General features: G+C 42.2%; 1 protein-coding gene and 1 long non-coding RNA gene across 2 annotated transcripts in view; one reads left to right on the plus strand and one right to left on the minus strand.

Moving 5' to 3' along the window:
- NCKAP5 (NCK associated protein 5) overlaps window positions 1–9,358 on the minus strand; it is a 604,332-nt gene extending 594,974 nt beyond the window's left edge. Inside the window, exon 1 of the mRNA XM_028744493.2 lies at window positions 9,258–9,358. The gene's annotated coding sequence lies outside the window, so the exon portion shown is untranslated. The remainder of the gene's footprint in view (window positions 1–9,257) is intronic.
- Window positions 9,359–9,527: 169 nt separating this feature from the next.
- Window positions 9,528–19,847, plus strand: LOC114604496 (uncharacterized). The gene is made up of 3 exons (XR_003708321.2): window positions 9,528–10,047; window positions 10,537–10,977; window positions 18,154–19,847. It is a non-coding gene; the product is annotated as an uncharacterized LOC114604496 (long non-coding RNA).
- The last annotated feature ends 1,029 nt before the right edge of the window (window positions 19,848–20,876 follow it).

Genomic DNA, 20,876 nt, shown 5'->3' on the forward strand with positions numbered 1-20,876 from the left:
ACATATTTTGAGGTGAGAAAGTAATTAGGCATTCTGAAGTGGTGCAGTCCTGGATGGACTGCTACCACCTGCAATTTTCTCTCCCCCCCCCCAAAAAAAATTAGATTTTATTGAAGATTTCCTTGCGTTACAAAACAAACAAATAAACAAGGAGAAGTACATATAGTGTCTCCATATTCAAGCCATAGAGTATTTTTCACACTTTGTTTACATTCAGTCTGAGACACTATTGTCATAGACATTGTGTGGTTGGGGACAGAGGGGAGAGGGACAGTGACCTATTCCTCACAATAGCATACGAATAAATATGGCTAATCTGACCCAACACCTCGCTCCCAATACAAACAAACCACACTGCAACCAACCAAATACAACCAACCAAGTTCCAAATTCTCACAATACCAATTAATTAATTAAAGGACGTACCTACATGATGGTGACACAAAAATCCTGCATAAACACCACGTGCCTTTTTCTATAGTATAAATCTGACCCCTTGGCTTAGCTTCTACTTTTTAATTTCAAACCTACAGTATTCTATAAATGAACCAGCAGAGGGAAGCACATCCCAGCTAGTATTGTTAATCCAAGCAACTCATATTTGTTATAATAGTATGTATGTAGAAAACACAGAGAGATGTGATCAATTACATTTAGGAAGGGGGAAGGTATACAGTGGAGGTGAGACAGAGTATCAATACTGTGTCATGTATCAATCTTTCAAAGAATGAAACATGAACAGGATTGTAAATCCATCATTGTATCAGTAACAGCAATTTTGACGTCTTTTGTGACAGTTTTTCCATGCACGAAAATAAAATTTATCTAAAATCCGGTTTTAGATAAAAGAGCCGAAATCTTTCTTCACAATGTTTACTACAATACTGCATATTGAATGGTTAGAGGTAATGGTGGAATTGTTATACAGAAAACCACAGCTCAACAATTTATTTACAACTTACATACCTTGGAATCAGTTCAAATTATTGCTAATGAGAATGGGGAGAATTGAGCCAATATCAAGCATAATTGGTTTCCCATTGTGCTATATAGGGTGCTACTACCTACTCCCAACACTATTGGTTAAAATAAATAAGCATCATTTCAGATCAAAAATAATCAGAAGATAAATGCATGGATTGGTTTTCTTTTGAGTAGAAGTGGTGTGGTTCTCTCTAGGCAATGTAAGTCCTTCAGGCATATGAATGCTGCAACACTGAAAATCCTTAAGTTGTAGGTTTAGGAGCAGGGAGTATTTTCAGTATGTTGTGTAATATATTCTTATAGACCCAGTTCAGACATCATGGACTCAGCTTGAGAACTGTGTCCCAGTGCCAACGTATCTGGTTATTAGACTCTGTCAAAGGAATCCAAAGCAACATCTGCAGTAGTGGAAGCTTGTTGCACAACAGATGGTTCTTGTGAAACAGCTGGCCCTTGTTGTGCAATATGCTGCACAACAAGATTTGGTAATATGCTTGTGTTTTTCCTTGTGTGGCAGCTGACTCCTGTTGAACAACAGTGGATCCTTGCTGGGGAAGCCACTGCAAACGATATATATTGTGTTTCCCATTGCTCAACAATGTTCCATCAGCACACATATACCACTAAGTGACTTTAACTTGGCGCTACATTGTACACAACCCTGTGTCTTTTGTATTTTATTTCATTTTATTGTACACAACTCTGACAGCTTGTAAGAAGTAGCCTGAGTAAATCTGAGTTGTTGGGGAGTTGAGAAGCCAGGACAGAGACTGTTACAAGAGGATCCAGATTGTAAGCTTAACTGAAAGCAACAAGGCTCAAAACAATAACTTTTTCCCCTCTTCCAAACTCTCAAAAGGAATATAAAATGTACGGTTGCAAACCTATTCAAATTGGATGAAGCATGCGAGTTTTAGTCAATTGGTTAAATGTGGGTAAATATGGGTAAAAGCAAAGAGCTGTATTTAATGGTGCCTTTGCAAAAAGAACTTCCACCCACCCAATTTCCAAGTGCCCTAGTGCCAGCGGCGTAGCGTGGGTTGTCAGCACCCGGGGCAAGGCAAGCAATTTGCGCCCCCTAACCCATGGATTTGCGCCCCCTAACCTGTGGATTTGCGCCCCCTAACCCGTGGATTTGCCCTAACCCCAGATGTTGCGCCCGGTGCGGCCGGCCCCCCCTGCACCCCCCACACTACGCCACTGCCTAGTGCCACCCTCTGCAAGATGTTCCTTTCTGTTCCGGAGGGTTACCCAACCCTCAGGTTCCAGACAGTTAAGGTAACAGTGGGGACATATCAAGTGCCACACTAGTACTTTCCACGAAGGCAAAGCTTGAATACAAACTATGGCATTTCTCAATTTAAATTGATAGATTAGTAAGTCATCTAACACTCATATGATATACAAATCCCAACACAATTATTTTATGAAGTTAGAAGCACTTTTTTGTTCTTTGAGAACCACCTCTTTTATGATGGTGCATGCCCTCTGCACTTTTTATAGCAGGGTTGTGAAAAATTTCCCAAGCCAAGGGCTGCATTCTCTCCTGGGCATCCCTCTGGGAGCTGGCTAGTGGGGCCAGGTTTGCGAGGAAGACCAGAGGCAAAGGTGGGTGTAGTAAAGTATGTGTTTCCTTTCTTTGCACAGTAGGCTACATTCCACTCTCCACACCTCTGTGCATCCTCCATCAAGGCAAGCAAGGCAAACAGCTCCAGGAAACATTCCAAGCAGCCCAAGAAGAAGGTGGGAAAGGGCAATGAGAGGAGAGAGGGGCCTGGAAAAAGCCAGGAGGGACAGATGGAGGAAGCTGTGGTGGCGGGGGGGGGGGGGGGGCTGCATTGGGCTAGTGGCCCTGAGGTTACCCATCCTTGTTTATATTTTTAAAACTCCACTGCCCAGAGAGCCCACCTTTTTAGATTAAGCCTACAATTTCATGGGTTCTGGAAGGGCACCCCAAGGTTTATAGGGAGCACTGGATCTCCAGCCTTGGAGAGGGAGATCTATTATCAGATCTACCACCACTGTTTCCAATTGGATGGAAACAGGGTAGTACAAGAGCACTTCTTCATCCTCACTTCCAATGGGCTAGTCCCCTCCCACATCCTAAGACAGCAGCCTAAAAGTTTTTGAATCTAACCAATTAAGTTGTTGCCCTAATAAATGACACACTATGCACCATAGCAGTGACTAAAGAAATGTTGCATAATAGGTAGCTATCTTAAGGTATGTATACTGTAGCATACACATACCTTTATTTCTAAAAATAAAAGCCAGGGATTGTAAAGCCCCCTGATTTATTAACATAATATTTTCGTAGTGCTTATGAAAGACCAAAAAGAGAGGTGTTCTTCAGTTCTGTTCATTTATTTTTTTTACAATGTTTTTATTAACTCAGCAAGCCACTAGAGAGCAGCATAACATGAGCTACTCACAACAGCAACGTATCTTTAATGACACAATCATGTGAACATAAGCTTGTGACACTTCTGGTATTGTAAAAAATTGCAATCAGCCAAAAAAACACACACAACAGTCTGTGTCATCTGGTTTATCGTTTATCTTGATGATCAAGCCTCATGCATACCCTGCCTTTGAATTGGAGTAGTCCTGTCTCAAAGGCATTGTAATCATATTTGGTCCACATCTCACAAGGAAAGATTTACCATTGCTGAATGGGAATAGTCATACTGTGAAGAGATTGTATTTCCTACTTTTATTATATTTGTGGAAAATGAGTTGAGTACAATGTGCATCCTTCAATCAACACAGGGCCTGGTCCACAACGACTTCTTCTTAATTCCACCCTTCCTCCAAGATGCTCAAGGAGGTGTGAGAATCATAAAATTGTAGAGTTGGAAGGGACCCTGAGGACCATCTAGTCCAACCCCCTGCAATGCAGAAATATGCAGCTGTCTCCTATGGGGATCGAACCTGCAACCTTGGCATTATCAGCACCATGTTCTAACCAAGTGAGCATGTTTCTCCTTCCAGCTTTTATTGTCACAAGAAGCCTATGTGGTAGGTTATGTTGAGAGAAGCCCAAAGTTACACAAGCACCTTGCAACATTGTTGGGTGTTGCAATGACTCTTCCAGGGCCAAAGTCTCGAAAGCACGGGCATAAGCAAGCTTTTCTTACTAGGTGGGGCTGCCATATTTCCTGGCTTGCTTTCAAAGGAATGAACACAGAGGACAAGAGTAGTCCACATGCTCCTGTAGCATACATGTTGCTATAGGAATAAAAGAGCAATAAGCACAAATGGCCACAGATAATTCTAAACCAGAATTTCAAAGCCTTTGAGAATAATGCTCTTGCAAGTATAGTCAAAACTAAGCTGGGTAAACACACTAATCTTCTATACTTCCCTTTGCCTGTAATGTTTCTACAGTAGTTATTCAAAACATTGATCACAGATGCAATGCCAACAACAGAGTACCTTTCCCACTCCAGTGTCTATTATCTGATGCAGAACGCCATAAAAAGCTTTTTGTGAAAACTGCCAGCTTACATTATTTACATGCCTCTTACTAAGAACATGCAGCATCTGCTTTACAAATGACATTCCACATTTCACAGAACAACTTTATACATAAAGTATTTCCTTTCTGTTCTTTTTTTTATAAGGGACAGCCTGGCTTCATTCTTTTTATTATTATTCATTACAAACTTCATTACAAACACACTTGAACAAACCTGCAACACACTTGAGCAAACCTCCTCCTCTTCCTTTCACATATATTTTGTTGCCATTTGCAACTCTAGCTGCTTCTGATGAGTTATCATTTAACTCTTTGTGGGGGAAATTAGCATCACACGTCATGTGCATGGAAGTTGCCGAATCAATTAACCAACTAGAAGAGCTACTGTTAATAGCTCCAGTTTTCCTATAACTTGATATTGCTGGATAGTTCTGATGAACTGCAAAAGCATTTTTAGTTTGCTTTCTGTTGCTACCCTGGAACTTTTCTTTATTAGTGCCACTTTGTTTTGCACGATTCCTTGCAAATGAAGCGTTTCCTGCTGGTTACCTGCATTCAGCAACAGGAGTCGCTGTTTGGTAATACCTGATTGGTTAGCTGTCAGATTCTAGAGCTCCGTGTTGGTGGCTCTTAGGTAATTCACAAAATACAGAGTCCATTCATAAAACACAGTGTTCATTCATAAAGCAGTAACGTAATTTTCCATTGGTACATATTGGGTGTATATTTCAGCGGTTGAACGCACAGGTTTATGGCCATGCTGTAGTGTAGTGCTTATTCAACTGTGAATAAAAGATGCCTGGGCTCATCAACCTGAGGCTTGGGGGGGGGGGGAAGAGGTGACAAAACTGATTTCCAATAAGTGGCCCTTATTTCCATAACAAGTCCTTGAGTTTGTACTCTGAATAGTGGCACTAGGGACCTAGAAGGTGCAGGGTTTGTCAGTCCAACCCCTGTACAGTCTTATCAGGGCTGACCTTAAGGCAATTAGAGCAACTGGGCCAAATTGGGCCCTGCGGTCTACTCATAAGGGGCCCCCGCACCAGGGCAATCTAGATGGATTTTATTTATATCGCTAAGATTTTGCAGACTTTGGCTGTGAACTGCGGCCCTACAAAAAAAAATCAAGTTGGGCCCCACTGCTTCAAATTGGGCCCCACTGGCTAGCCCTCTCATAGTTGCTGGGCCCAAGTTGCCCTGCCCTTGCATGAAGTCTTAGGTTTGCAATTTTGGGAGAGGGGAGACTGCCCGCTGGGAAGAGGGCGGGCTGGTGAGGCCCCCTAGATTTAGAGGCCCTAGGCTTCAGCCTACCTAGCCTATACATAAATCCAGCACTGAGCAGTGGCTCCTATCTGTTGCCACTGACAGGTAACATTTTCCAGAACATGGAAATAAATGCTAATAACACATCTGCATATCCAAGCTAATATCCAATAGCTGCTGTTAAAAAGAAAAAAGCTGGCAACACTAAAGAAATGGCTGGAAAGTAAGACAGACACTGTTTTGCTCCCTTTTATATTTGAACCTTAGAGGCAAAGATATATCAAGTTGATCACTTCAAATCTTTACACGCTGATTCCAATCAGCAGGCCCACTGAGAGTTTCTTAGAAGCCTGACATAAGCATAGAAGTTGGAAGGTAACATTACAAATGTGTTCCAGAAGCACTACATAATATAGGGGATAGTGATTCAAACTTTTAGCAGTTTAACATTTGTCATATTCTGACATTTTTGAAGAAATGCCATATTCCAAGCCCATCATGTTGCTTTGTCAGCTGTCTGGTTTGAGGTGTTTTGCAAAAAATAAAATAAAAATGGTTCTGGTCCATTAAAAGTCTAGTACTCAGCATCTGCCAGCATTCTGGGATTTTTGACTGCAATTTATAAAATCCTTGGACCACCACCATCCCTGCCTCCCCTCAAATCCAGTAAGAGAACTAGCAGAATGCCTAAGTAATATATACAGACTTCAAAAATGTAAAGGATGAGGTTATGAGATGTCTTGGCCATGGGCTTTTAAATCTGCATTCAAATACATCTGACAAGCTTTAATATTACCTAGTCAAGGGATTAGCAACACAGAACTGAAAATACAGGCAGTCTGAAAAATCTGACAGCCAAATTGAAAGGAAATCCTTTATTTTAACTCTAGTTTGGAACCTGGCTCATTGGAAGCGTATTCCGACAAGATGGAGAAACTTTTAGAAGACCCAAGTAAAATCCTGTACATTAGGGCATAAACACATAGGTGAAATTCCTCACATTCAGTTCTCAATAGGTTACTCCCAGATACTGGGAAACTTCCATTCCACTGAGGCAGATAAGCTGCACTTGAAGCTCTGTCATCAAACTTGCTTCATTCATAAACAATGTATGAGGCACCTATTATTTCTAAGTAGCTAAGTCGATGAACATCACCATGTGTGACAAGCTATTTGTTTGTACATATGGTAGAAAGTGCCACATGGCAGCAGGATTCCACAGTATGTTGTTGCTAAAAGGCATCAGCCCACCTTCATTTTGGGTTCCTACATTACCATCTTTGTCTTACAGGCTTCCGTTTTATCTGACAATGTTAATTAGGGCAAAATGCGTTTTCACTTCCCACTGAAACCAAATACAGGCAGCGACCATTTCTCGTGAGGGTTGCTTTGCTGGTCCCCGCACACATAGGCAGAGTGCACATAAGCCAACGCCCCATTCTGCCCTCTTTCGGGTCCGAAAGGACTTCCCCATCACGATCACGCGTCAATTAGACACATGCAAAATCAAGGGAACATTCTTGCCCTTTTGGAGCATTCAGGTTTAACATGTGATGAGAAAAGATGGGGGCACACACATGAGCCACACACCTCAATGTCTGACAACATCAGGAATACTCACTCTACCCCAGCCTTATCATATTTAGCGCTATCAGTGTTCCCACTTAAAAAGCAACTTGTAAACACATTCAGGCAAACACACTTGCAACCCCCCCTCTTTCAGACTTTTTGCACTAAATACATGTAGGTCAAAAGTGGAGGTGTCACATCTGGCAACACTGGAGCCTACACCCAACCCTCATGTGCCCAGGCTAAATGCATGAAGTGGGCTCCTGCTATCCATTCACTGTATATTAAGAACCCAGCAGGGGGTTGTGTGCAATATTTCAGCTGGCCTTTCATTTGGTACTACGCATGTAAAAAGGTAAAGGGACCCCTGACCATTAGGTCCAGTCGTGGCCGACTCTGGGGTTGCAGCGCTCATCTCGCTTTATTGGCCGAGGGAGCTGGCCTACAGCTTCCAGGTCATGTGGCCAGAATCAGAGCAGAGCACAGAAATGCCGTTTCCCTTCCCGCTGGAGCGGTACCTATTTATCTACTTGCACTTTTATGTGCTTTCGAACTGCTAGGTTGGCAGGAGCAGGGACCAAGCAACGGGAGCTCACCCCGTTGCGGGGATTCGAACCGCCAACCTTCTGATCGGCAAGTTCTAGGCTCTGTGGTTTAACCCACAACGCCACCTGTGTCCCTACTACGCATGTAAAGCATTTCCCTCTGACTAGAACAGGAGTAGGAAAACCTCAGGTTGAAGATGGCCCTCCCGAGCCTTGGGAGTCTCTTCAGGCCATACCACCTGCCCAGGTCCTCTCCCTCAATCACACTATCCATTTTTTTAAAAATACTGCTTTTATCTATTTTCATGGTACAGAAGATAAATTTTGAGAAAACAATTGTCACAACAGTAAACAACAAATAGCTTGTCATGATAAAAACACATGCTTTTATCATGCCACGTGTTAAAGTTTCATTTGATTAATTTTAACAAATTGCGTCACATTTTCCTATGAGCGCTGGGATCCTTGAGTGTTTCTGCCTGGCTGGAATATGTCTCTGAACTCTGATAATGCCTTCTGAACCTAACATGGGGGAGATGAATGCGCAGAGAATCTTGCCAGGTGCACAAAGGTAAAATCTACTGTATTTATTAAAGTCTAATGCGCCATCGAATCTAACGTGCACCTCAATTTTCAGAACCTTGAAACTCCCCCAAAAGGTATTTGCTGGCAAATGTAAATGTGCCAATGAATCTAAAGCGCGCCTTAAATTTCGCAACACAATTTGGCCTCAAAAAGGTGAGCATTAGATTCAAGTAAATACAGTGCATTTGCTGTTTCACTCCCTCCCCCCCCCTTTTTTTTTGTCTCTGGTCCTACTCACCCCTAGCAGGTAGACCCCAGAATGTTGCACAGAAGCAAATGCAGCCCTGAAAAAAGGTTCTCTGCTCCAGGTCTAGAAGGATAGACCTACCTCATCTTCTCCTTTTGTACACCTGTCAGCCTTCAAGTACAGTGGTATCTCAGGTTACATACGCTTCAGGTTACAGACTCCGCTAACCCAGAAATAGTGCTTCAGGTTAAGAACTTTGCTTCAGGATGAGAACAGAAATTGTGCTCCAGCGGCACAGCGGCAGCAGGTCCCATTAGCTAAAGTGGTGCTTCAGGTTAAGAACAGTTTCAGGTTAAGTACAGACCTCCAGAACAATTAAGTACTTAACCTGAGGAACCACTGTACTAGCCTGGGTTTCCTCAGACGATAACTGCTCTGAGAGAGCAGGCCCATGCAGAGGCCCAGGACAGGAGTCTTGTTAGAACAAAGTTATTAACTCAAATAAAAAAGCAGCCAGCCCAGTTAACATAAGATGGCAGGGCCCCCCAGACAGCTTCGATCTCTGAGACCCTGTGCAAGCGGGCCCAGCTGCACCCACCCCTTCTTGCACAGGCCTGTGAGAAATAGTAGGTATAGTTTTACTTACTGTGTTTACTCTTTCAATAACACACCTTTCCTTCTATAAGCCTCATCTCTGTTGCTTTCTCCCATAGGGCTGAGGTTGTCTTCACGCACCCACCCCAAATAAAGTCTGTTGGGACAGAGCTAAGCCCTCCCAGGGCTAAGCCTCACTGGGCCTCACAGGCCTCATGGCGGCAGGCTTCACAGGTAGTGGTGAGCCTCGCCAGGCCTCACAGTGGTGGTGGCGGGCCTGACTGGGCCTGGTGGCATGTGCTGCAATGAGTGTGATGCCACACATGAACAATACGCCCTCCAATGTTGGGTGGAACTCGGCGCCTCTGCTCTCTCCCAAGTACTTTATGAAGGCACTTCATTATCTATCATAAAGTTTTTTAAGTATGTTGTGCCTTGCTCCTGTGCTTCTGACAGGAAGAATAGAGTCAGGGCCATAGAAGAGGGAACTCCCTCCAAGAGCTCAGTTTAAATTTTTCTCAGTCATTTGAACTTAAGCATTTGTGTTCCCGGGACATAGAAGAGTAGATTTTGAGGCTAGAAAAGAGACATGTGGCCCAAGCAAGTGTGGTAGAGCAATGGGCTCGCTGTGAAATAAATTTGGGTGTGTTCCTCACAGATTTATGCCCCCTATACAAAGGGAGGCAGTGCTATCCAGAGATGTTTTGCTTCCTGAAATGGAGGCCAATTTCATGCTACCACTACTGCTCCCCTTCCTTACTAGGGCCAAACTTGCAAAAGTCTTCCAGCATCCTTAGAACACCACCGATTTCTAACTTCATCAATCCATCCTCATGGATGAGGTAGGTTGCTTCACTCTGCTGCCTTTCGCTCTGAAGGCAATTCATCTTGTGCCACACAGCCCTCAGAAACAGTTTGGTATGGTGTGAGCTAGATTGTTGTCACTATTCCCATAGAAAAATGAGTTCTGATCTGTGACACTTAGGAGACTCCAAGTGAAAAATGCATATTAATAAAGCAATTCACAGGGTATGGTATCATGAATATAGGTAGGTTTGAAAGCTTAGCAGTGTGATTGCATCTCCACACAATGTCAGTAACATTTACAATTTCCACATCATTTTAAAAAGAGGAACATCATATGCTCCAGTAAGCACCACTGTGTTCAGGTTAATAATACCTCTTTGTATATCTGATTTATTTTCCCATTAAAATGCTATTAGTATTTTTTCTTCAGTGTTTGAAAAATTTATAAATAGGAGTTATGTCCATCAGACAACAAAATAGTCTATAAAAGTAGCTCCAACTTATCTTTTCTTTTTCTTTTTTAGGAAAACAATATACATCAATCACACACTGGGGAGCAGACAGTCCTGTTTGATAGGCTTGCCTACTTATTTCTTTACCTAAGATAATATCTACAGCATCCATGTGTCTGACAGAAATGGCTTGAAGCTATGATGCAGTTGATCAAAAAGAAAATAAAAGTGAAATGCATGTCTCTACTTCCCCACAACCCAAACTTTTGCTGAGGTTAAGTGGAAACAGTGAGACGGGGTCATTCAATCAATCCACCAGTCAATCACACTGTGGGATATACTGCAGAGAGCAGCTTCCTCGAGACGTGATGGATGCAATATATACCTGACTCAGCAGCTACCAAGATTGCAGCAGATCACTGTAATTTGAAACTATGCGCACACAATTCATGCTTCGGTTTAAAAGAAAAGAACAACACATCTGCTGCTGAACCAGATCTTGGGATGGAAATGGTCAGTATCCTGAGTCTAGTAGTAGCGGTAGCGGTAGTAGTAGTAGTTCTAACCAAATGAGAGCCACTGCCTTTATACCTATCACCTTGTCAATTACTGCTGGTTTCCTTAAGATTTATATCTGTGTCTTGTGCAGACTTATCTGATGTATCAAACCTGATTTGGATCATTCAGGATCAAATAGACAACTCCAAGTTTTCAATAGCTCTTATGGAATTAGCAAATATACCTACAGCTAGTTCCTCAGGGATGAGGAACCTGTGCACCTCCAGATGTTGGACTCCAACTCACATCAGCACCAGACTGTATGGCCAAAGATCAGGAATGATGGGAGATGTAGTCCAGGAGCATATGAAGACCACAGGTTTACTATCCTTGTAGTATACCATACTATAGTCAGGATTTACTCCAGTTTAAAAGGGAGCTAAAAATGAAATCCTTGGTATTAATATCTGCCCGTGAAGCATGGGAAATGTTAATCATTTGGGAGGAGGGTTGATTGGGCATTGGCACTGATGTTACCCATTAAAGTTCATGGGTCTACATCAGTGTAAATTGCTTGTTAATTTTTTCCCCATCCCATCTAAAGAAAATGGGAGAAGGGTTCATTATTCACTTTATGCCTAATACTTTTCTGTTCTTTGGCTTTCTGCTTGCAAAGCACTCGGGAGATCATGGGCCAAAAAGGGTGCCACAAGAAGCAAATTATTTTAAGTAAAATTTATTAATGTGAGTCGTTCCAATATATTAAGCCGCATAGCCAAGGCACTTCCTGAGTTATTAATGATCCTGAACCATAGGTCTAGTACTTCCTCATTTTGGCTTTTATTAGCCAAGAATTCTACTGTGAGGCAACAGTAATAGAAAATTCACTCTTTGAGCCAAATTGAAGAGGAAAGAAGCAATCAATTTACATTGGGGGGCTGCAGGGGCACAGTGGGTTTGGCCACTTGAGAGCATAAGAAGAGCCCTGCAGGTCAGAGCAAAATGGCCCATCTAGTCCAGAATCCTGTTCTTACAGTGGCCAACCAGATGCTTTCCCTTTTGTGAGAATCCTATTAGAAGACTATAGGATGGGCATTGCTATTCAAAGACTGTGTGCGCACCATGTCTTGTCATCGATTATGTGGGGCAGGGCTTATCCCCCCCCAATATTTTATTCAAGTTGGCACCCCTGGCAGGGGGAGAGGACAGAATTCAGATTTTAAATGGGCGTCTGTTCTCTTCCAAACCACTGGAAGGCTGTGTCTACACTAACCTCTATCTTCCACAAAGACCATCTGAGTTTTCCCCTCCTTTTGCCCCAATGCATTATTTATTGTCTTTATTTTTATTACTTAGGGACGCGGGTGGCGCTGTGGGTAAAAGCCTCAGCGCCTAGGGCTTGCCGATCGAAAGGTCGGCGGTTCGAATCCCTGCGGCGGGGTGCGCTCCCGTTGTTCGGTCCCAGCGCCTGCCAACCTAGCAGTTCGAAAGCACCCCCGGGTGCAAGTAGATAAATAGGGACCGCTTACTAGCGAGAAGGTAAACGGCGTTCCGTGTGCGGCTCTGGCTCACCAGAACAGCGATGTCACGCTGGCCATGTGACCCAAAAGTGTCTGCGGACAGCGCTGGCCCCCGGCCTCTTGAGTGAGATGGGCGCACAACCCCAGAGTCTGTCAAGACTGGCCTGTACGGGCAGGGGTACCTTTACCTTTACCTTTACTATTTTTATTACTTATTATCTTCCCCTTTTGTACAGTACAGTCCTCTGCAAGTCCTTTCTCTAAAGAAAGTGGGCATAAAACTGCAGTCTCCTTTGGTAGTATTGTTTATTAAGACTGAAGGTGGCACTGTCTCTCAGAAGTACCTTCGGCAGAAGCATGCTGATAATTGAATTATGTGGTGCTTCAACTATTCTAACTTCACAAGCATTACAGCATCATATATACATTAACTGCAAACAAACTCCTAGGAAAGCCCATGAACTGTAAAGGCTGCCTGTGACTATTTCTACAGTTCTGTGTTCAGAATCATGCTGCAGACTCAGAAGTGACTTTTACTTAACATGCTGCCTGTTATGCCTTGAGATAAGATCTTCATTGGGTACATGGGTGAGGCCTGCAGGTAGAACTGTCTGGGTCAGGCTGTGGAAAGCAGAGCAGGTCTGGGTTGGAGCCAAAGGCAGTTTGGGGCAGCTCCAGCATCAAAGCCCATTGTTATTTTTAATAGGTCAGGGAGCTCAAGACAAAATCTATTCATCTTGGTGTCAACACAATGCAACATGAAAGCTAGTTTGGTGGTAGATTTGGAGCAGAGCCATGACATTGGTGACAGGGGTGTAGCTCAATGCCTATTCCCTGACTTAAGTCACATTGCTCACCTCCAAATCTACAGTGAGCCACAGAGATGGCTAGGTCCATTTCTTTTGCTGGTTTTTTTTACAACCCTTTCTGTCCTGTATCAGAAAGACATGGCGTAAATTGAGGTAATTATGTTCTTTTGGTTAATTTCTTTTGGTTAATTGATCTTATGTACCGTATGCTTTTTGCAATCTTTATGTGCACTACTTAGAAACAGTTGAAATAAATAATAAATAAGTATATTAGGAGAAGGAAGGAAGGTATACATCAGGTGAGTGGGGAAACTGTGTGGGGAAACTGTGGTCCTCCCTATGTTGTTGGACTCAAACTCCCATCAGCCCCAGGCAGCATTACCAGTAGTCAGGGATTATGGGAGTTGCAGTCCCAAAGGTTCCCGTGTAACTGGTATAAACATAAGCCTGCAAGGAGAAAGGCCTCTGAATTTTACCTAACATAAAATTCAGTTTGTGGATTTGAAGGGTACTACTCAGATGAAACACCTGCAGGAATTTTTGAGGAACTTTCAAATAAGTATAGCAAGGGTACTTTTAAAAATTCACAAGGGAGATGGTTAATTGGCACATCTCTGCCCACAGATTGTATTTCTCTGCTTTTGCTACCCATGTCTGGTGATTCTACACTGCTGTTTACTATCTTGTTACTTCAGTTCTCTCAGTTTCTAAAAGGTGTGACACTGTAGTGAATAATGTATGTTCCTCCAACGATAGATTTCTTCACTAATCATGTTTCTCAGTCTCTAGTTACAATTCCACCAACCCATTTGCTTCAAAATCAGCAGTGGGATTTAGGTGGCATTCAGAAAACTCTCTAAATAAGAACTGAACTCATTGCTCTTCAGCCTTTTCAGGGTTTATGGTCACTGGCCTGTGTTAAGTGTAACAGTGAAACTCGGTTTGTTTGTTTTAGGAACTTGGTATCAGTTGTTCCTGGAGGATGAAAGGTCCATGATGCTGTATTCCTGCTTAAGCAATAGTCACTGCTTGCTCACGGTCATTCCACCATTATATAGAGAGGTGCCTAGGTGGTTGTATTTGATAGCCAAAACTCAACTTACGTTACTAGAAGAGTGGGTTTGTTGGGATTGATAGCTTGACTGTCGCTTCCTAGCTAAACAAAAACAATTTGCTGTAGTAAGAATTCATCTATGACGTGAGTTACTGTTTTCTACGTAGGGTCATAACAATGAATGATTTAGTCAGAGAGAAAGGACATGAAAGTATTGTTCCTTATGCATGTTGTTATTTACTTACACTCAAGGCTACAGAAGGAAACAAGAATGCTGCTGGATCAGAGCAAAGGTTCCTGTAGTGGGGCATCCAGTTACCCCACTGTTGGGCATCCATGGGCAGGGGCACATAAAAAGGACCTGCTTCCATTCCTATTCCCCTCCTTTCCCTTCATACCTAGAGACACAGTCTCACCATCTTGGTCACCCTCTTCTGGACACGCTCCATTCGGTTATTTTATTTTATCCATCTTGTCTATTATCTGTTCCAGTTGATTTCATTGAGGGCTCAGGCGCAGTGAGGCTGCAAGCAGTTGGGGGCTAACATGGGAAGATGAAATAATCACAGGGCAATCGCTTTGGGATAAAATAGGCTACAACTTTATTGATTACAAATGTAAGAAACTCTTGGCATAGGCAATGGTTGTATATCCAGAATCACCCAACCCCACTTCTGGTTGATTACTGAGCAGGGTTAATCCCAGGTTAAGGATCACCTCTTGGTGTATATCTTTTCTTTTTTAATCTGATTTTTTAATTGAAAGCTTTGAACATATGATACAATAAAATCCAAAGAAATCGAAATAAAAATAGAGAATGAAAGGGGGGGGGAGAAAGAAAGAAAGAAAGAAAGAAAATAGGAGGGGAGAGAGAGAGAGAGAGAGAGAGAGAGAGAGAGAGAGAGAGAGAGAGAGAGAAATAATATACAGAGCCCTGTATTGGGGTAGATCTTAACTCTTGTCTCACACAAAAGGGGGTAGACCCTTCCAGCTCTCAACTTGGGAGCTTCCATTTGTACTCCCAGCCTCCCAGCCTGGGAGTTCTTCCCTTCCCTGCCTGTCATGCAGGGTTCTTCATCAGTCTTCCATTATCTTCCTTACATATACCATATTGAGGTGATCTCCCCCTGGCCCGCCTGTGATTACGGTAATCAGAACCATGGATGAGTCAATGGAAGCCCCTGTGACCACTGGAGGAGGAAATAACATCCTTCCTGGTCCCACGGGAAACCAGCACCCCCACCCCACCCCCAGAGTCACTGCGACCTCTGCATCGGGCCGCAATCGCTGCACATCAGGGGAAGAGGGAAGCAGTCCTTGTGTAACCCTGAATTCTACCATTACAAGAGTGCAGAGAAAATATTGTCTCTCTCCACATTCTCCAAATCACGCATCACAACACACTGGTTTCAAGGGCAGATTTGCTACCTGAAGTAATTAGATGTCTGTTAGCTCCCAAAGCAAAATTCTGTTTACCCCACTGCCAACGACACTTTTACAGTTGCGATCCCACTCAAATCAAATTCAAGGAGAGCAACAAAGAACAGCCTGCCATTCCGCTATGAAAATAGGAGATCTTGCCACTGACTGAACTCTTTAACAATAACACTGTCTTTCCAGAATATTAATGTATCTCACAAGCTCTTAACCGTTTTTCTTGGTGATGTTGATTGAAGGGCCTGAAGGAGATCAATAAAAAGTGCTGCATAAGGCTTATTTGTTTTAATCACCTTCAGATAAACCATAAGATATTGATCTTAAGCTTTTCAGCAGCTTGAAAAGGAGCCAAATCTTTATCAGTTTCTAATGGCATGCAGACATTCTGAGGACTAATACCACACTGTTAGGGAAAGTTCCATGTGCTGTACTAGAAGCATTGGAAAGCCAATCTTCCAGTTTATGGCTGCTTGCAAGTTTTTGCTTCCTCTCTTGCTGGTTGTGATGGAGAGTTGGAGCTGTCGATAGATTCTGATTAATGAACAAAGCAGCTAAGTAATGCTACAGAACTTGATGGCTGCAAAACATATTTTTAATTTATTTCATAAAATTAATACACTGCTTGATTGTAAAAAACAAAAACTCAAAGTGGTTTACAAAAATTGTAACTTTTATCCCTGCTCCCCTTTTATGGTTTCTGATGTTCTTTAGAACTCTGGTTTCTCCTCTTCATGATGATCTTATTCTGCAGTTTGATAATATATTGACATAGCTTTCAACTCTGCTTCAAATTTTGTAACCTACACTGTTCCTGTTGTCTTCACTGTTCCTTATTTAGTATGTCCCATCAACCCGTGCCTTTGAACAGCTGAAGTAAATGGCTGTATTCCATTAAGACCTTAAATGAAAAGTAAACTACTTATAGAAAACTATTTTTAAAAATGCTGCTCCTTACAACCTGGCTTTGTACTCATTTCATCAATAAACTGAGCACTCTGGAATAAATTTTTCATAAGTTAGTCTTCATTAAATAGTAGCCGATCAACACTGAAGTGAGCAGTGCACCCATCCATTAGTAGTGATGTAGCTTGAGCAGTTCATTTGATACATAGAAAGATGCAACAGCAAGCAATATACAGTATTCTAATTTCAATACATGCCAAAGAATACTGCAGAGTAACTGGAGATTTTCCCCTATCCCTATCCCCTATCTACATTTTAACTTCATGCAACTAACCTGTGAAGCTGGTTAGGTCAGGATAAAAGGGAATGATTTGCTCAAAGTCACCCAGTGAGCTTCTTGGCTGACCTTGAATCTAACACATTCCAACACTCTCCAGTCCGAGTCTATCCACTACAACACAATGGTTCTGTTGATGTTTGGACAAAGTATAATAACTCCAAAGCCAAATCTGGTGGTCTCTGAAGCAATAACATCTAACCATTCTAGGAAGCATATAGATCCCTACTCAAGGGGCTGTGGTTAGGGGCAGCAGTTGTGTTGAAAACAAAACATTTGAATTTGATCATAGATTATTTAAGTCTATGGAAGCCTGTCAGTGCAGAGAGTTGACTATACCCAATGACCTTTGTAGAGTTCTGTGGATTCCATTACACTGAATTTATCATGATGAACCTTGCCTTCTACAAAATGTCATGCAACATTTAATTGTTTTATGACACAAATGGCATTTTCTTTTGCTGCCATTTAAACTGTGTTGAAAAGATATGTTCTGCTTTTACTTCCTCTTCATACATCTCAACACTGTTGCCACCTGCAAAGAAGTTTTCCACTACCTTTTTCTCAATAAACTCTTTACCATTTGTTTTGCAAGGACTGCAAGATCCAGGGCCCCAGGTTAACCACCTAATGTATATCATAGTTTGTGAAATGAATTTATGGTGCAATATAAATGCCTATGGTAAACCTAGCTTTTGACCTTTATTTAATGTGTGCACTGATTGCTTCAGTATTTAGAGGCAAAACCTTTGAAGTTTAAGGTAGGTATTTTGACAAATAAAATACCCTGTCTTGATTACTGTGCAGATTAACATTTAAAATGTCAAACATTTGGGGGCATAGTCAAAATATAATTCTAACGTGTATGTCATACTGTTGGAACAGCAAGAAAAAGCTAAAGTGCAAGAAGGAAAATGGGAACTAAAGCACAGGAAGAAATTCTAACTAAGCTCCTGTTTTTCTACCTCCATTATAGCTTTCTCTTGCAAACACATGGCATTGTCCTTTGAAATACTTCTTTGAAGCATCACTGTGGTAGCTACTGTGGTAGAAAGTCAGGAGCTTCCAGGCTTCCAGGAAGAACATATACTGCTACTTTCTAACAAGACTTAACCATTTATTTTAATATAGAACACAATCAAAGTCAGAACCTCTAACAGCAGTCAGCCATCTTGACACAAACAACAACCAGCGGTTCTTCTGTCCCATGCAGCCTCAGGAAGGTAGGTGGCATCTCCTACAATTATTAACAATTCAGTCTCCCAGTATTGAAAAACCTATTCGTTTATCCACTGAGCCCACCAGTCTGGCAGTGCTGTTACATAACATCAGGCCAGTCCAAAATAAGACCATGGTGATCCGCAATTTGATCATGAATGAAGAAAGAACTGAACTGGTGAAACCTCAGTGGGTGAACTAAGTGCATCTAACCGAACCCAGATGTGCTCACCCAGACAGCACCAGTCCAGACTCGATCTTGGGATGGGCTTAGAGGGTCTGCACTTGGTGCTTTGCCTGTGAGACCCCCCCCCCTTTAACTGAAGTTGGTAGAGAGGGTCAAGGTGGGGCAACTGCAGACTTCTGTAGATGATATGGATTATCTAGACTCATTCCAGTTTTGTTTCAGGCTTGGTCAGGGAACTGAATCAGGCTTGCTTGTCCTGATGGATTCCCTTTTGTTTAGAGTGGGATCAGCAGCATGCAACCTTATTCCATCTTCTTGTTCCCTACACCTTTTGTTACCACTGACCATGAGATACTCCTGAACCAGCTGTGTGGGGACACTTTGTTAGAGTGGTTATGGTCCTACAGAGCTGAGACCAGAAAATAGTATTAGTAGAGTGCTTTTCAGCTCCCTGGCAGCAGGCACACTTGGAATTTTGAGATAGTGCTATTGGCACCTGGCACAAAATGGCTGCTGTGTTGTGTGTGACTGCCACATTGAAAATAGCATAAAAAGAGACTGAAATGGTGCAGATGGTCTCCCACATCTCATATATGGTGGATTTCTGAGTGGATATTGCTGAAACTTTCCATGGATGTCAGAGGGAGTACTGGTGACTATGGGCAGCAGGTTGACAACCCCTGTTCATCTAGGCTGATGCTCCATATCACAGTTCATTGGCTTGCCACAACGCTACACACAAGGTTACCTGCCACGGCAAATTTTGGTAAAACAGCTCCCTGAGTGAGGACAAATCCCACCCCGCCCCCTGTCTTATTTTCACAATACAGTGGTACCTCGGGTTAAGAACTTAATTTGTTCTGGAGGTCCGTTCTTCACCTGAAACTGTTCTTAACCTGAGGCACCACTTTAGCTAATGGGGCCTCCCACTGCTGCAGCCACGCCACCGCCACACGATTTCTGTTCTAATCCTGAAGCAAAGTTTTTAACCTGAGGTACTATTTCTGGGTTAGCAGAGTCTGTAACCTGAAGCGTCTGTAACCTGAAGTGTCTGTGACCCGAGGTACCACTGTAATTCCTTTTTAATTCATTATTCCTTTTTAATTCCTCATTATCTTGTGCCTCCTCGGCTCAGCACCCGGGGCGGTGGGGGGAACTGCCCACACCTTTATAAATCCACCACTGGCTATATTTGTCCAAAAAGGTTGGCAATGCCCTTGCTGAAGTTTATATAGTATTTTGTGATTGTAAATCGTGATTTGATGCTGCTTCCCAATCTCAGAATATTAGATAAAATTCAAGTGTTCTAATCACTAGGTGTATTCTACCAATGACAGAAACAGAGTAGGAAGGAAATCTGATCAAATTATTCAGAGTAATATACCGGTACCAAGAGAGCCATGAAAATACTCTGCAGCAAAGCTCCCCCCCCCCCATTGCTTCTGTTGTTGCTCATATTTCATCTGGATGTTCATTCACCATTGACCTCTTTGTAGCATGTTGTTAAATCAAATTTACTTGAGGTTAAATTGGTATGCTGCTTGGTGAGAGATTTTACTTTAAAGTCAAAGCTGACATGATGTCCGATCTCAAGAATAAACACTGAGACATAAAATATTATCACTTCTGTTAACTTCTAGAAAGGGGGTTATTACTCCAGTGAAGTGGTGTAGTGATTGTTAGGTCATTCAGATGTTTTTAGTTCCTTAAAACTGAGCACCAAGTGTTCTCAATGCCACATTATGAATTCACATAAACCATTTTCTTATTGGACCTCATTCCAATGCAGCCCTGAAAAAGAGGATGACACAATCTCTGATAATGTAATCAAGGTTTCCAAAGCATGTTTTTACATGTCTTGTTTAGTCTTATTCATGTGTGTACATTTCCAGTAACTTCTGAGATAAAATGTTAAAAAATAATATTTAATGCGTTCTTACTTGTTACTGCTCATGAACCAAGACACTGTGCTTTATCTCACTTCCTGTTGCTGTCCCTTAATTTACAAAATAACAGTAGAACCACCACCAATAATAATAAATTAATCCCCTGGTGAGGATTTCCTTTTATGCCTGCATTTCCAGGCCTACACTAAATGGTTTTTGTTTGTTTGTTTGTTTTATTATTTTAGTCAAATAGGTGCCCAAACAGAATATTAAGTGCAGTTTATAAGAGAATGTTGATTTCCTCTACAACAAAATCTGTGCTTTCTCTGATGGGAGCACTAATTGTCATAGTATACTCAGCATTTTTTGTTGTTTTTGTTTCATGACAGAAAGATGTGCAGTTTTGTAGTTTAACAGCTATCCAATGCATACTTGCTGGGGAGTAAGCCCCTCTGAACTCAGTGGTACTTATTTCCAAGTAAACGAGTTTAGCATTGTGTTTTTAATCCCATTATCTATTCATATAGATCCTATTTATCTAGGATTACAGTAACCTTCATCCT

This window comes from Podarcis muralis, chromosome 1 (genome assembly GCF_964188315.1).
Source record: "Podarcis muralis chromosome 1, rPodMur119.hap1.1, whole genome shotgun sequence".
NCBI lineage: Eukaryota > Metazoa > Chordata > Lepidosauria > Squamata > Lacertidae > Podarcis > Podarcis muralis.